General features: G+C 40.2%; 1 protein-coding gene and 1 pseudogene across 5 annotated transcripts in view; one reads left to right on the top strand and one right to left on the bottom strand.

Annotated features, from left to right (window-relative positions):
- HMGB1 (high mobility group box 1) overlaps nucleotides 1–14,542 on the top strand; it is a 155,438-nt gene that overhangs the window by 50,276 nt on the left and 90,620 nt on the right. The gene's annotated exons all lie outside the window — the stretch shown is intronic.
- On the bottom strand, nucleotides 13,424–13,992 carry LOC112610684 (annotated as a pseudogene). Its single transcript, XR_003116466.1, has one exon. The product of XR_003116466.1 is annotated as a tyrosine-protein phosphatase non-receptor type 2 pseudogene (transcript).

The following is a 14,542-nucleotide window of genomic DNA, read 5'->3' as shown; positions in this document are numbered from 1 at the left end:
TCTTCATCTTTAGCTGCAGGAGCACAGCAGTTGGGATTTGCCCGATTGTCTTTTTCAAGTGTGTCAATGCTATTTAGTTCCCAGGGTTTGCTAACTATATTTGGGTAAAGAGCAAGCAGGGGAGCTAAAAGTACCTTCATGTAGTGTGGGCCTGGGAGCCCGTGATGGAGTGTTCTAACAAGAAAGTGCTATAGAAGATTTCAGCAGCTATCAGTATTAGTCCCTCAATTGCCTCACCACCACCAGCCTCTTTTCAGCAGGCATTTACTGGGCCTCAAGTGTGTGTGATTAGAAATTTGGTTAATAGGCTGGGCGCAGTGGTTCATGCCTGTAATCCCAGCACTTTGGGAGGCCGAGGCAGGCGGATCACGAGGTCAGGAGTTCAAGACTAGCCTGGCCAACATGGTGAAACCCAGCCTCTACTAAAACTACAAAAAAAATTAGCTGGGTGTGGGGGTGCACACCTCTAATCCCAGCTACTCGGGAGACTGAGGCAGGAGAATTGCTTGAACCAGTACCCAGGAGGCAGATCTTGCAGTGAATAAAGATCATGCCACTGCACTCCAGCCTGGCGACAGAGTGAGACTCAGTCTCAAGAAAAAAAAAAGAAAGAAATTTGGTTAACAAGTGAAATCAGTGGTTAACAAGTTTTAAAATAAGGTTATATTTGGACATTTTTTGTTTTTATTTGAATGGAGTACTGGAAATTAACTCTACAGGGGCTGAGAAAGGAAAGATTAAAGAAATCATCTAATTTTATTCACCATTGTAGTTTGACTTGTGACCACAGAAAGAACAGGGCTAATACCAGGGCAATTTGCCTGAGACTTGAAACTAGTAACTCTACCTAAAATGGTTTGAAATGGTAGTTAGTTCAAGAAAAATCTAGAGTGGTAGAGAGCTGTGACTTCAGGATAAATTTTTCTACCAACTTGCATAGCAAGCTGCCCACCAAAGCAGTGAGTATTGCACAAATTTTTTGAAATCAAAACTCGTGTTCATCAAATCTCTAGACCAAGATATCCTCCACGTTGGTTACTTCATGATTCCTTTTCGCATCTATGGTTCTTCTCGCAGTTTCTATTTAGGTGATGTTTAATTAGCCCATTATTTCATATATTTCATCACTGCTTACCTTTTAAGGTGCTTTAATTGATTTTTATAAAGATCAAAATTTTGAGGAAGCCAATGACATGATCTAAATGCTGACTTGGGTGGGTACAATCTCTTTGTTATATAGAATAACTTCTTGTTGTCATGGTAAGAAGAGATGAGAATTAAGTGCATGGTTTCCAGGAGAAAAGTTTGTGGGTATAAACTGGATCAAGATATCATTGCTTCAGAGCAAGGGTCAGCAAACCCAGCCCACTGCCTGTTTCTATATGGCCTACAGGCTAAAAAGGGTTGTTACACTTTAAAAGGTGGGGAAAAAATCAAAAGAATATTTCATGACACATGAAAAGTTTATGAAATTCAAATTTCAGGGTCCACAAATAAAGTTTTATTGGAACACACCTATGCATGTATGGATTGTGGAGGGCTGCTTTTGCCCTACAGTGGCAGAGTTTATAGTTGGAACAGAAACCATATGGGGCCCAGAAACTCTAAAACATCTGCCCTCTGGCCCCTTGCAGAAAAAGTTGGCTGACCACTGCTGTAGAGCCTGTGTTTGATACAATTGCTGATTTTTGAACCTTAGTACTGTATAATGAGAACTTGAGTGTGTCCCCTCAAGTTCCAGTTTCACCCGAGGAAAGTAGCGATTCACTGTATCAAATATGAATGGCAAAACTACAATTACTTTTGCACCAAGCGTACTAGCAGCCACGCTTCCCTTCCGCGCACCAGGGGTGGAGTACAAGCCCTTGTCAGCTGGGCAATGCTCCGTGGTACTCAGAAAATGGCCCATAACCAAACGGGCCAGGCAGTAAGCCACAAGCTGAATAGGACCGTGCCACCAGCACACTGACAGACACCCAGTGCCGCCAGTGCTGGAAATTATTTCTAAGTTGTCCTTGCATCTTTGCAACATAATCTCAAGGGTCATGGCCCTGGAAAGAATTTTCTGGTTGGCCACAATGCCCATACCTAGTTGTTACAGATAATAGGGAAGTGAGGCAGACACTTAACTCACTCTCAATTTGCTGCTTTTCAGCTCATCCCTCCCATCATGATGCACAAAGAGATCTCACCTAAATGAGAAACCCTGCTAGGCAACCAGAGAGTAAATATCAGACATCTTTTTTGCTTCTCTAAGTGTGGTCCATGGACCGGCAGCATCAGTGTCCTCTGGAAGCGTATCAGACATGCAGACCCAGACCTAACCTCATCAGAATTTGCATTTTAACAAGATCTCCAGGTGATTTGCTTATGTGTTAAAAATTGACAAGCAGTGCAAATGAAGTTCTAATTTGACAGGATTTCAGGCAGTATTATGAAGTGAAAGGAAGTATTTAGGCAGTTTGGGCACATATATTTTTGGCCCTAGGAGGTTACCCATAAGCATGACAGATCTGCCTGGCAATCTGTGCCCCTGAGTAATGCCTGCTTTTTACAATTTCTTTCTTTCTTAAGCTCTCAGATTTACAACTCCAAAATTATAGCATTCCCCTTGATAGCACGCTAGGAGCCCTGATGGTCAAAGTGGATGGTGAGACAGTGGCCATCTAGATGTGTGGGTGGTTTGTAAATAACAGCTTGCCCTTGTAGGTCACAGAGCCAAAAATTATTTTAAAAGGACAAAGGTGAGTTATTGACCTCTAATATAAATTCAGAAATGGAAGCTTAATATGAACCCAGTCACACTTGGATTCAAATCTTAGTTCTGTCTCTTCTTTTGTGATTTTTATCTTCCTGAGCCCAAATGTTCTCATCTCTAAAACAGGGTTAATAATCTAAGAGATAATCTATGTAAAGGACGTACCGTAGTGCCCAGCCAGGACTATGTGCTTCATTAATTGTAGCTATCATGTGTTTTAATTTGCTGCATTAGGTGGACATGGTTCCTTATGCTTTAGTTCACTAAAGTGTTCCACATTATCAACTCATTTTGCAGTGGGATTGTTAGAACCACTAATGCTGAATGGTCTATGTTGAGTTTTAGAATTACAGATTCTTAGGCATTCAACTTCTCTTTCTGCCTCCAGTTTCTGTACTATGAGGCATCATAGAGTACAGTTTATATCATGAGGTCAGTTTGATAAATTGCAATCATGAATGTTGGAGAGATAAAAGTACATATTTGAAAAACTGCTGAATCCACTAAAGATATTCCTTAAATATGACTTCTGGAATATTGCCATTACTGGCCACAATAGAAAAATATCAGCAGAACCTTTCATAAGACAGAAGTGATTACTTTTAGGTATTATAAACCTTCTAAAATTTACTTCCAACAGTCTTTAGTGGTAAAGATAAACAGATCTCTCCAAGCACAGGGCAGTGGTTGGTTTCTTTTTGTTTGTTTGTTTGTTTGAGACTGAGTCTCTCTCTCTGTTGCCCAGGCTGGCATGTGGTGGTGCGATCTTGGCTCACTGCAACCTCTGCCTCCTGGGTTCAAATGATTCTCATGCCTCAGCCTCCTGAGTAGCTGGGACTGCAGGTGTGAGCCACCAACACCTAGCTACCTAGCTAATTTTTTCTTTTTTTTTTTTTTTTGCATTTTTAGTAGAGCCTGGTTTTTGCCATGTTGCCCAGCCTGGTCTTGAACTCCTGGGCTCAAGCAATCCACTCACCTCGGCCTCCCAAAGCGCTGGGATTATAGGCATGAGCCGCTGCACCTGGCCCGCGGTTAGTTTCTTAATCATGTCCTATAACTGGTCATTTGTCCACTTTTCCTTTGAGAATATGTCACCTTTTAGCGTTGATTCCAAAAAATGTGAATTGAAATTATTTTCACAGCTAAAATGTTTTGGCCAGCATGCCCATGAAGTTATTAAAATAAATTATTTATTGAAAAGCAAGATAGGTTTTCCATTTACCATTTTAATTTTTATTGTCTTGTAAATTAAAGAACACAGTTATAAAGTAGAGACCCAGCTAATAAAGCTTAAACAAGTTGTTAATAAATGAACTGGGTGCATAAAATCCTTAAACCACATCTTCATTAGCAGTGAGGCGTCTTCATCCTCAACTGATTAATCGTTTCACTCACATAACAGTTTTGCCAAAGACACCTCCAACATGAAGGTCCTAGGTTACTTTTAGCTAGAATCTAAATATGGAACTGCAGAAAAATAATTGTACTAGCCATTGAAGTGCGTGGCTATAATGTACCAAAAGAAAGAAATAGGTTTTTAATTTTTATTTTATTTCTTTTTTTGAGACAGAGTCTCTTTCACTGTGTTGCACAGACTGGAGTGCAGTAGCACAGTCACGGCACACTGCAGCCTCAACCTCCTGGGGCTCAAGTGATCCTCCCACCTCAGCTTTCTGAGTAGCTGGGACTACAGGTGTCTGCCACCACACCCAGCCAATTTTGAAATTTTTTATAGAGATGAGATCTTGCCATGATTTCCAGGCTGCTCTTGAACTCCTGAAGTTAAGTGATCCTCCTGCCTCAGCCTCCCAAAGTGCCAGGATGACAGCTGTGAGCCACTGCGCCCAACCACAGAAATGTTTCATTAATAATAGCCAAGCAATATTATCACTACTGGCCAGGCAATATGGGAAATGCTCTATCAGAAATTAAATTTGTGGGGATTTTACCCCATTGTTTGAACAGAGAATATCTAGATACTTCTATAAATGCAGAAATCAATTTGACCTTGAAGCAGAGCTTCCTTGTTCTAGTAAAACTTGCCTGAGTAATTGCCCTTAGAATTACTAGTTATAATTCCTGCTGTAGACTAGTAAACTGCTGTTAACAGTACTTGAGGCTTAAAGCCCCGTGCTCTATAGGCTGACACTTTTTTCACCCCCCAAACTATGTAGAACATACATCCCAGACCTGGCTTTTACATGGCACTGCCATTAACACTTGGTCTACTTCCTTCCTTCTTGGAGCCAATCCTTTATGGTTTACTGATCTTGTGCCTTCCATAAACCATCTTCACCACCACCCTTTGGGAACACACTAGTTCAGATACTGACAGAGGAAACCAGAATCTTTCCCCCTGATTTGCTAGTTATCAAGGCCAAGCATCTGCCATTGTAATAGTAATGCTGTACGTCCTCCAACCAACCCAGCGCCAATTCTATCAACTTCAGATGTGTTGGCCATACCCTGACCTCAGTGTCTCTAAGAATGAAGTCTTTGTACCTCTCAGATTCATAGCCCTGTCACTGGTGTGGGGACTGCTTTTCTTTTTCACTATTAGAAATGGATAACTTATACTTCTATTATGTGAAATCGTTCTTGAGAAATATTTATTGTCACTATATAAACTTCTGTGTAACAAAAATACTGTAATATAAAAAGTAAGTTGATATATAATTTAATTCATATACTTTTCATGTAAGAGTATTTTATAGTCATTTACGTGGAATTTTATATGTAAACATAAGTTTATATATAAATTTTATAAACCTCTCTGAGTATTTTATAGTGGTTCTATATAATTTTATATATAAATTCACTTCATATTAGAGAGTATTTCTTATACAGAAATTTATGCAGTGATAATAAATAGGTTTTTTGGTTTTTTTTTTTTTTTTTGAGACCAAGTCTAGCTCCATTGCCCAGGCTGGAGTGCAGTGGTGTGATCTTGGCTCACTGCAACCTCTGACTCCTGGATTCAAGTAATTCTCCTGTTTCAGCCTCCCTCATAGCTGGGATTACAGGCATGCACCACCATGCCTGGCTAATTTTCTTTTATTTTTAGTAGAGGCGGGATTTTGCCATGTTGACCAGGCCAGTCATGAACTCCTGACCTCTGGTGATCCGCCCACCTTGGCCTCCCAAAGTGCTTGGATTACAGGCGTGAGCCACTGCGCCCGGCCAAATATATCACAACTTCTGTATAAGACACTCTTTTCTCTGACTCCATCATTAACCAGGAGATGATGCAGTCCTTTGCCTGATTATATCTCCACATTCACTCAGAAGTTGGGGGACCAGTTGCTGATGTTTCACTGTCCTTCTGGCCCCTCCCTCATGTCTGCATCATTCCTGTGGATGACATCCTGTGGATGTCATTTAAGTAAATCCCACTCTCTTGATGACCCGCTTTCTCTTCTGTCTTCCTGGTCTGTGAACTCCATCCCAGCAGCATTTAAATCATGCTCATGTATCTTCAATCTTAAAGAAAACTTCTTGCTTAGCCACAAATTCCTTTCTGGCGACTCCCCTTTATTTCTAACTACGCCTCTTCAGTGTCTCAGAAGAGTGGTCTACCCTCTGTTGCCACTCTTCAACCTAGTGTCATCTGTCATCGTTCCTACTACTTCACTGACTTTTTTCTCGCAACAGGGTCTTTCCTTGTCACCAACTGGCTGACTCCTTGGCAGCAGTGTCGTTCCTTTAAGAACATCTTCTGCCTCTTCTCTGAGTCCACCATCCTACCTCTCTATAATGTACCAAAAGAAAGACAGCTCTCTCATGACAGCTGCTCAGTCTCCTCTGCAAGCCTCTCTTCTTGTGTTGTCACCACAGCCCCACTTAAAGTCAGTGCCCCTCAGGAACTTCTCGTCTTTCTTCTCTTCTCATTCCACACACACAGGCTAGGTGATCTCAGCTACCTCCGTGATCTTCATACCATCAGATAGAGTTGCTTCCTCCTCCTGAGCTTCAGACTAGAAAGTCACTGTTGACCATTCCCTCCTCTGTGAAAATACTGCCGTCTATTGGCCGCCCTGATTCCAGAGTCAAGTTTTCCTCCAACTTTCTTACCAAATGTGTCCTAGTCTTCTGAAATCTGTCACTCTCCTGCTTAGAGCCCTTCTATTGTTGGAATTCAGTGTAAATTATAAGTCCAGGGGGTACCTGGCTCCCACCGTGGTGCTTCCCTCCTTGCGCTAGCTCCAGCTATCCTCGTCTGACCCTTCTTTCGTTTCTGCAGACCTCGCTCTGTTATGCTGCTGGAGAAAAACATATATAACCCGAAGTCAGTTCTGATTTATGAACTCCAGCCTTTACTGGTCTAAGAAGTTGTTTCAAATGTCCGTCGTTCTTCAACCCGTCAGTATTGTCACCTTTCTCCTGTCAGTTGACTTTGCCATCTCCTTCATGGAAAAAGAAAAAAGTGAGCCTATCATGCTAGAATTTTCTGAGCCTCTTCCTCAACACTTAGAAATTTATCTCCATGGGAACCTATCCTTTCTTCTTTATTCTCTCTCCTAGGGTAAGAAATAGGCTCCTACCTTTTTAAGCCCAACCCCATCCCTTCCCGAATCTTGAGGCATGCGTTTTAACTTCTCTATTGATATTGGCCTTTGTCTCAAGTAGTTTCATCTAATGTTACACCTTTATACTCCTTGGGAGGAAAAATAGCCCCTCAACTCCACATTTCCTTCTAGCTACTGACCTAATTCTCCTAACCTTCAGATTTGAGCTTCCTGAAAGAGTAGCTTATAATTGGGTAGCCCTACTTCCTTATGCCTGCTTGATGACTCAACCCACTGCAATTAGCTTCTGTTCTCTGATGGAATTGTTCTTGCTAAGGTTACCAATAAGCTTCATATTTGCCAAAACCAAAGGCTAATTTTTAACCTTTATCCTACTTCATGCCTTCGTGGTATTAGACACTGCTGAGCACCCCACCATGGAACTTTTTTCCTCCTTTGACTTACATGACCCTAATTTTTCCTCATGCTTCTGTCTTTCTAGCTTTTTCCCTTGCAGCCTCTTTGGGGGTGTCCTCTTTTCTTATTCATTCATTCAACAAATGTTTATGAAACTGGATCCTAGAGCTGCAGTGATAAGTGGGATACAATCTCTACCCTCATTGGTACAGGATACAAGAGAAACAATCAAATAATTATACACATCCCTGTAGTTACACACACATTCTGGTAAATGCTGGGAGGGGGTGCCTTGGGGGTCTGATCCAGTCTCAATGGTGAGAAACACATGACATCTGAGTCATGTGAAGGTGTCATCCATCTCACTGTACTACCTTTCCTGCTTTTTGGGAATATGAGATTTCGGTGAATGAATGCATATTCATCTTAGTCATACTCTTAATTATTTAATAATTGTCAGTCACATACCCTTTCACAATCTGCTATTTCCAAGTGTAGATATTTTTAGCCTTTTAATATACAGTCTCCTCCTCAGTCCCTTGTTAGTAATTATGGAGATACTTGGGCTGAAATACATTTTTGTAAATCTTGAGTTCAGTTATGCCTTAGTTGAGCAGCAGCAGCTAGAACTTCCCAGAATTCCAGGTGTCCATCTATTTGCAGCTGAATTCCATCCGCTTTCTTAAAATCCAATTTCCCTATGTGGCTATCTAAATTTAGATCTCATGTGTTAGAGCAGGCAGCCTACTACACGCACATCTCTGAACACTACTTTGTGATATGCCATATTGCTGAAGAGGTGTGGATAGAGTACACAGTTGGTTTGAGTCTGGCCTCCATCACTTCATTCTTTTGACAGGTTATTTAAATTCACTGGCCAAGGAAGCAAAACTAGTAAACCAGCATTGAAACTCGGGCCATCTTACTGGGATTGGGAGTTCACCCTGTAAAATAGGCCATGGTCTTGTAAATGACCATTGTCAATGGTGAGGAAACGGTTCTCCCACAATGTGCTTCCCTAGCCACTCTAGAAGCACAGGAAGCAACTGGCCTTGGAATGAGGCCAGTGCCTAACCTACCTTGGTAAGGAATGATCTAAGGCAGTGCTTCTCAACAGGGGTGATTTTTCCTCCACCCCCAACCTCCACCCCAGGTACATTTGGCAATGTGAGAAACGGACTCACCTATTTCTAGAGAAGTCCTCAAAAGATATTTTTAAAATTGAAAGTAACTATAGACTCAGAGTTTTCTGGAAAAGTGTACAGATCATTTATTCATTCAACACATTCTGAACACCTACTATGAGTCACGAGCCAGGGTTAACCTTCAACAGGCTTGGTCCTTGCCCCCAAGGAGATTATAATCCATCTCCTTTTGAGGTATTGGTGGTCTTCAAATTTTACCATGCATCAGAATCCCTTGGAGGCTTGTGAAAAGCTCATTTCTGGGCCCTACTCCCAGAGTTTCTGATTCAGTAGGTCTGGGGTGGGGCCCAAGAATTTGCATTTCTAACAAGTTCAGGATCATACTTGCTCTAGGGGAATAAGGAAAGAAAGCTCCTGTGGTTTTGAGGATCAACATTTGCAGTATCTGTGGGACACTTGAACAGTTTGATTGTATCTGTCAGAATGTCTTTGGAAAAACGAAGGTTTCATAGCCCATGGCTGTTAGAGACAGACTTGGTGTTTCACTAACAACTAGGATTATTGCTAAAAAGCCGACATTTTATTGCCTATTTCTCTAAAACCAGTAAGGTTGAACATTTTTTCATCTTAAAAAAAAAAAAAATCTTTTTTACATGATTTATGTTTTCATTTCAATTATTTTTTGAAAAAAATTTCTGCTGAGGTCTTGGTGAGCAAATGGTTTTAAACTCCACACTTTTGGCTACGAATGAGATGTAAGATATAGACACTAGTTCTTAAAATTCAGCACTGTTCACTTTTGCCAAGTGAATATAAACTGAATTGCATCAAATTACAGAGAACAGAGTATCTAGAATATTGTTTTCTTTTATCATTTTTACTTTTCCATTGAAAGATGTAATCAGGCGATCAAAGTAGCAAGGGTTAAATTTCTAGACTACCACAAATTAGAATTGACAAGAAAAGCTTTCTGATCCATATTTGCCTGGGAAGGCTCCAAGGGAAATACAAGAAGCAGCAACTCAAATCCTGTTCTCTTCATTATCCTTTTTTTTTTTTTAATAGCTCTTGCATAGGCTCGGTTTTTGGAAGTTGTATGCTGCTAATTTAGGTATATATGTCATTACAATTTTAGCATGGATCCTTCTCAGGCATACACAAGAGATGCCAGACATGTGAAAAAAGGAGGGAGCCAAGCACAGGAACCTCAGGGACACTGTATGACTGTTCTAGAGTCAGAAACCACGTGAACACGTATCGAATTGATAGACCTGAGGCTCAGGTCTGTTCTGTGCCCTGTCTCACTCTCTCCTCTCAACGTCCCCTTCTCTTTCTGGAACTGGATTTCACATAATTCTTTAGGTGAGAACTAGAGCCATTCAGTCAAAGACTAAAAAGAGGCAAGGTTGGACCAAGTTTAAGTAAGAATCAGGTAACAATTAGCTGTGTGATGGTTAATGAAATCATTTGTCTCGGCATAAACTCTTCCCCTGGAAGTGTCTTGCGAAAGCTGGTTATTGGTGAAGTAGGATGGAGAGTTAAGGGAATGGGTTAGATGACCTCCAAAGCCCTTTTAACGACAAGGTGAATCTACAAGTCTAAGAGTCTTAGGTCAACATTTATTGGAGTGCAGATATCGACAGAGCTCTGTGCTAGGCACTGGGCCACAAAGACGTGAAACATGGTCTTGACCCTCGGAGGCTTGCTCCCTAATCAAGGGGACCAGGTAGACAGACATTTAAATAAAATAGAAATGCAAAGGAACATAGACTAGGCATTCTTTTTAGTTCTGGAACTCGTGTTGAGGATCACATTGGTTACTTTTAGGGTCAACTCCTAGAACTTGAGGAGCAACTTATTTCAGTTAGAAATTCCCATATAAAAATAAAGATGAAAACATGGAAAAAGATACCCTCAAAAAATTGGAATTCAGTGCAAATTTTATTAGACTACAAAAACATATCATACAATTATTATTTTAGGTATATTTATATAAAGTTATAAAAGCTATACTTTTTGAAAAACATTAGCATAAGAAATAATTTTCAAATTTGTTATATAAGTAAATTAACTTTAGCATCTTAAGGATTCAATGATACAGTTTTTAAATGTATTTTTTAAATTGACAAATAGCGATTGTACATGTTCTTGAGAGCACATAATTATATTTCCATACATATAATTTATAGTTATCAGATCAGGGTAATTAGCACATCCACCATCTCAAATGTTTATCATTTCTTTGTGTTGAGAATGTGCGATATCCATCTAGTTATTTGAAACTATACATTGCATTATTGTTAACTATAGTCATTCTACAGTGCTGTAGAACACTAGAACTCATTTCTCCTATCTAGCTATAATTTTGTATCTTTTAACAAATCTCTCTGTCACTCTCCCTTCCCAGCCTCTAGTATCCTCTGTCCTACTTTTTACTTCTATGAGATCAACTTTTTTTAGCTTTCACATATGAGTGAGAACATGCACTGTTTAACTTTCCGTTCCTGGCTTTTTTCACTTAAAATAATGTCCTCCAGTTTCATCTATATTCCATGAATGATGGGATTTCACTCTTTTTTATGGCTGAATAATACTCCATAGTGTGTATATATCACATTTTCTTCATTCATTCATCTGTTGTTGCACACCTAGGTTGACTCCATATCTTGGTTATTGACAATAGTGCTGCAATAGACATGGGATGCAGATGTCTCTTTGTCATACTATCAGTGACTTGTTTTGTTTATTGTTTTTTGAGACAGAGTTTCTCTCATTGCCCAGGATGGAGTGCAATGGCAGGATCTCGGCTCACTGCAACCTCCACCTCTCAGGCTCAAGCAATTCTCCTGCCTCAGCCTCTCGAGTAGCCAGGATTACAGTTGCTTGCCACCTCACCTGGCTAATTTTTGTGTTTTTAGTAGAGACAAGGTTTCGCTATGTTGGTCAGGCTGGTCTCGAACTCCCAGCCTCAGGTGATCTGCCCACCTCAGTCTCCCAAAATGTTGGGATTACAGGCGTGAGCCACCATGCCCAGCCTCAATGACTTGTTTTAATGAATTTTCTCTCTGAAGACTTACTGCTATTTCCTGCTTATTGACAGCTGTGGCAGCAAGCATCCAAAAGCTGATTTTTCTGAGGTCTTTGAAACTTTTGGACACTTCTCCTATTGGGAAAATAAAATTTTTCTTTTGAATAATTCTCATTTCCCACTAAGCGTATAAGCAACCTGGAGTATCTTGTAAGATCCATACAAATTAATATTTCAAGCATAATAATCCTTATACATTCCTTTTTGACAATGGAGACTATGGTTACGAGTAGAAGTTTTTAAATAAGGACTACTATTGAGGTCCCAAAGCTTTGAAAATATGAGGTATAAACAAAACAACATATTCCAATGAGATATTGATTCCTAGTTTTCTTAAATGTCTCATTCAAAGGTTGAGAATTTCTTCCTGAAATTTAGACAATATATTATAGAAATGTGGTTTGTCTTTTTGTATATTTAGGATGATTATTTTTAAAAATAATTCTAGGCATTGTTTATTCTGTGTATTAGTGTAATAGTCAATGCAGTAGTTAGAATTGTGGTTGCTAATAGTCACAAAATCTAGTAAGAATGTGAGTACATGAACCCATCCCCAGGAAACTGATGGGACAAGTAGTAAATTTTTTTTTGACTAACAAAAATATTTAATGCTGCCAAAAAGTATAAAAATACAGTAGGAATGGCAGTACAATACAAAGGAATATCTTCTAATTTATTTTTTTAATATATTTCTATATTTCATACATGCATTAAAAACAATTAACACATCCAATGAAAAGTTCTGCAAAGTCTTCTGCTGGTGGGTGCTCCTCATGCTTTGTATGTAAAGTTTACTTTGTAAACAAATGACTGTGAGGCAATCTAGAGGTTTAGCAAGCCTCACTTTAGTGTCCGGAGTGGGCTTCAGGTCTGGCTTTGCACATCAGTGGTTCAAAATGTATAGCTCCAGAATATTCTCAAGTCATGAACATTAGGTGCCTACCGTGGCCTTTTTCTTTTTCATTCATTCTCATTTAGCCTCTGTTTCATCTGCTGCACGTTCTGAACTGTGGTGGCCTTTCTGGCCTCTCGAATACGTTTCCGTGGAGCATTCTCACTGTTCTCCTCCATTGTATCTTGCATTTGCTGTACGTCGGTCACCTGTCAGTTTTTCTTCTTCTAGACCAATTCTGTTCTGATTGTATTTTTCAGTCGTTATTTTGTTTGGTGAGTGATCAAAAGCAGGAGCTAAGTTTTACTTAGAGAGCGCTTTCCACCGTTTCTGTATACTAGAATCTCCCTTTACACATTTTACTGCTTCTATTGTAGCCATGTATGAGAATCTCAGTTGATCTGGGGTCTGAATAAGACCCATTCGGTATTTTCTCATGTTCAATAACACTTTTTTAATGTTAATATAATCTCCTTTTCCCATCAAAACAAGACAAGTGTCTACCAGAGAGAAGGTGCTGAGCACCCAGTGCCTTCACTGCAATGGATCACCGCAGGCTCATGGTCAGGGTTCAAGGAGCCAGATTCTCTCACTTTAACCAGGAAATTGATCAATGAAGCTGGTGATTCAGGGGCTCCAAAATCTGGCCAGGTAGTGTAATGAAAGTGAGATATTGTTCTGGTTTCACCACTATTGATATTTTCTAATCACAGAAGATGTACTGTGTAATACAACTTCACATCTTCTGACAAGAGCTTCACACTGAATCCTGTTTCTTTAAACAGCATCTCTTGGTCATCTGTTGGCCAGTACTGTGCACATTTAACCGATTCTTTCTCCACAATGCGGTTCAGCATGACAACTGCTTTGGTCTTCTGCTGCCAAACCGTAAGCCAGGAATGGCAGCACATGTTAGGAAGTGGACCCTGTGTTAAGATGTAACTCCTTTGTGCCTCTTCTGTGTCAACTAAGCTGGCATTAATATAATCATTCTCAGCATTTTGCAGTTTAACACGACTGTGATCATATGGGCTTACATCTCTGTATCTATTTCGATTTCTGTTTTCTGGAAACTTGGCCACTCTATGAAGATAGTCATGGGACTCATTTCGAATTTCCAAGTACGGCGGCTGCCAGCGATACTGAGCATCCAACTCCTCGAACTCGCGCTCGATGATGGTGGGCATGGCTGGAAAGAGTCGTAAATCTTAAGAGAAATGGAAGAGTGAGGATGGCTGCTAAGCTGGACAGACACCCAGTGTGGTTGATTATAGTCAATCATTACTCAAGGAATTGTATATATTCTATTCATGTATATATATGGTAAATTTCTAATTATCATACTCCTATAAAGTAATTGCCATACTCCTATAAAGTATTATCTTCATTATAAAGTGAAGAAAGTGAGGCTGAGAGAAGTTAAATTATGTGCCCGAGGTGATGGCCTAGTGAATGAGCAAACTTGGTTTCACAGTCAGGTCTGTCTGGCTCCCAAGCTGCTGGTGTTTTACGTTACCACATTGTCTTAGTCTGGGCTCTCCCGAAAGCAAAGCCTGTACAGACAACTTGGAGGTAGGTAGGGAGTTTATTTGGGAATGTAACTCCAAGGAATAGACTGATAAGACAGAAGAATGACCCCCCAGAAGGAGAGAAGGCCAACCCAAGGGTCCCTTTCAAATTAGCAAACATTATGAATGTCTGCTACTTGATCCTGTGGGAGCTTCTGAGGAACCTTTT

This window comes from Theropithecus gelada, chromosome 17 (assembly GCF_003255815.1).
Source record: "Theropithecus gelada isolate Dixy chromosome 17, Tgel_1.0, whole genome shotgun sequence".
Taxonomy (NCBI): Eukaryota; Metazoa; Chordata; class Mammalia; order Primates; family Cercopithecidae; genus Theropithecus; species Theropithecus gelada.
This window is presented reverse-complemented; position numbering and strand designations above follow the sequence as displayed.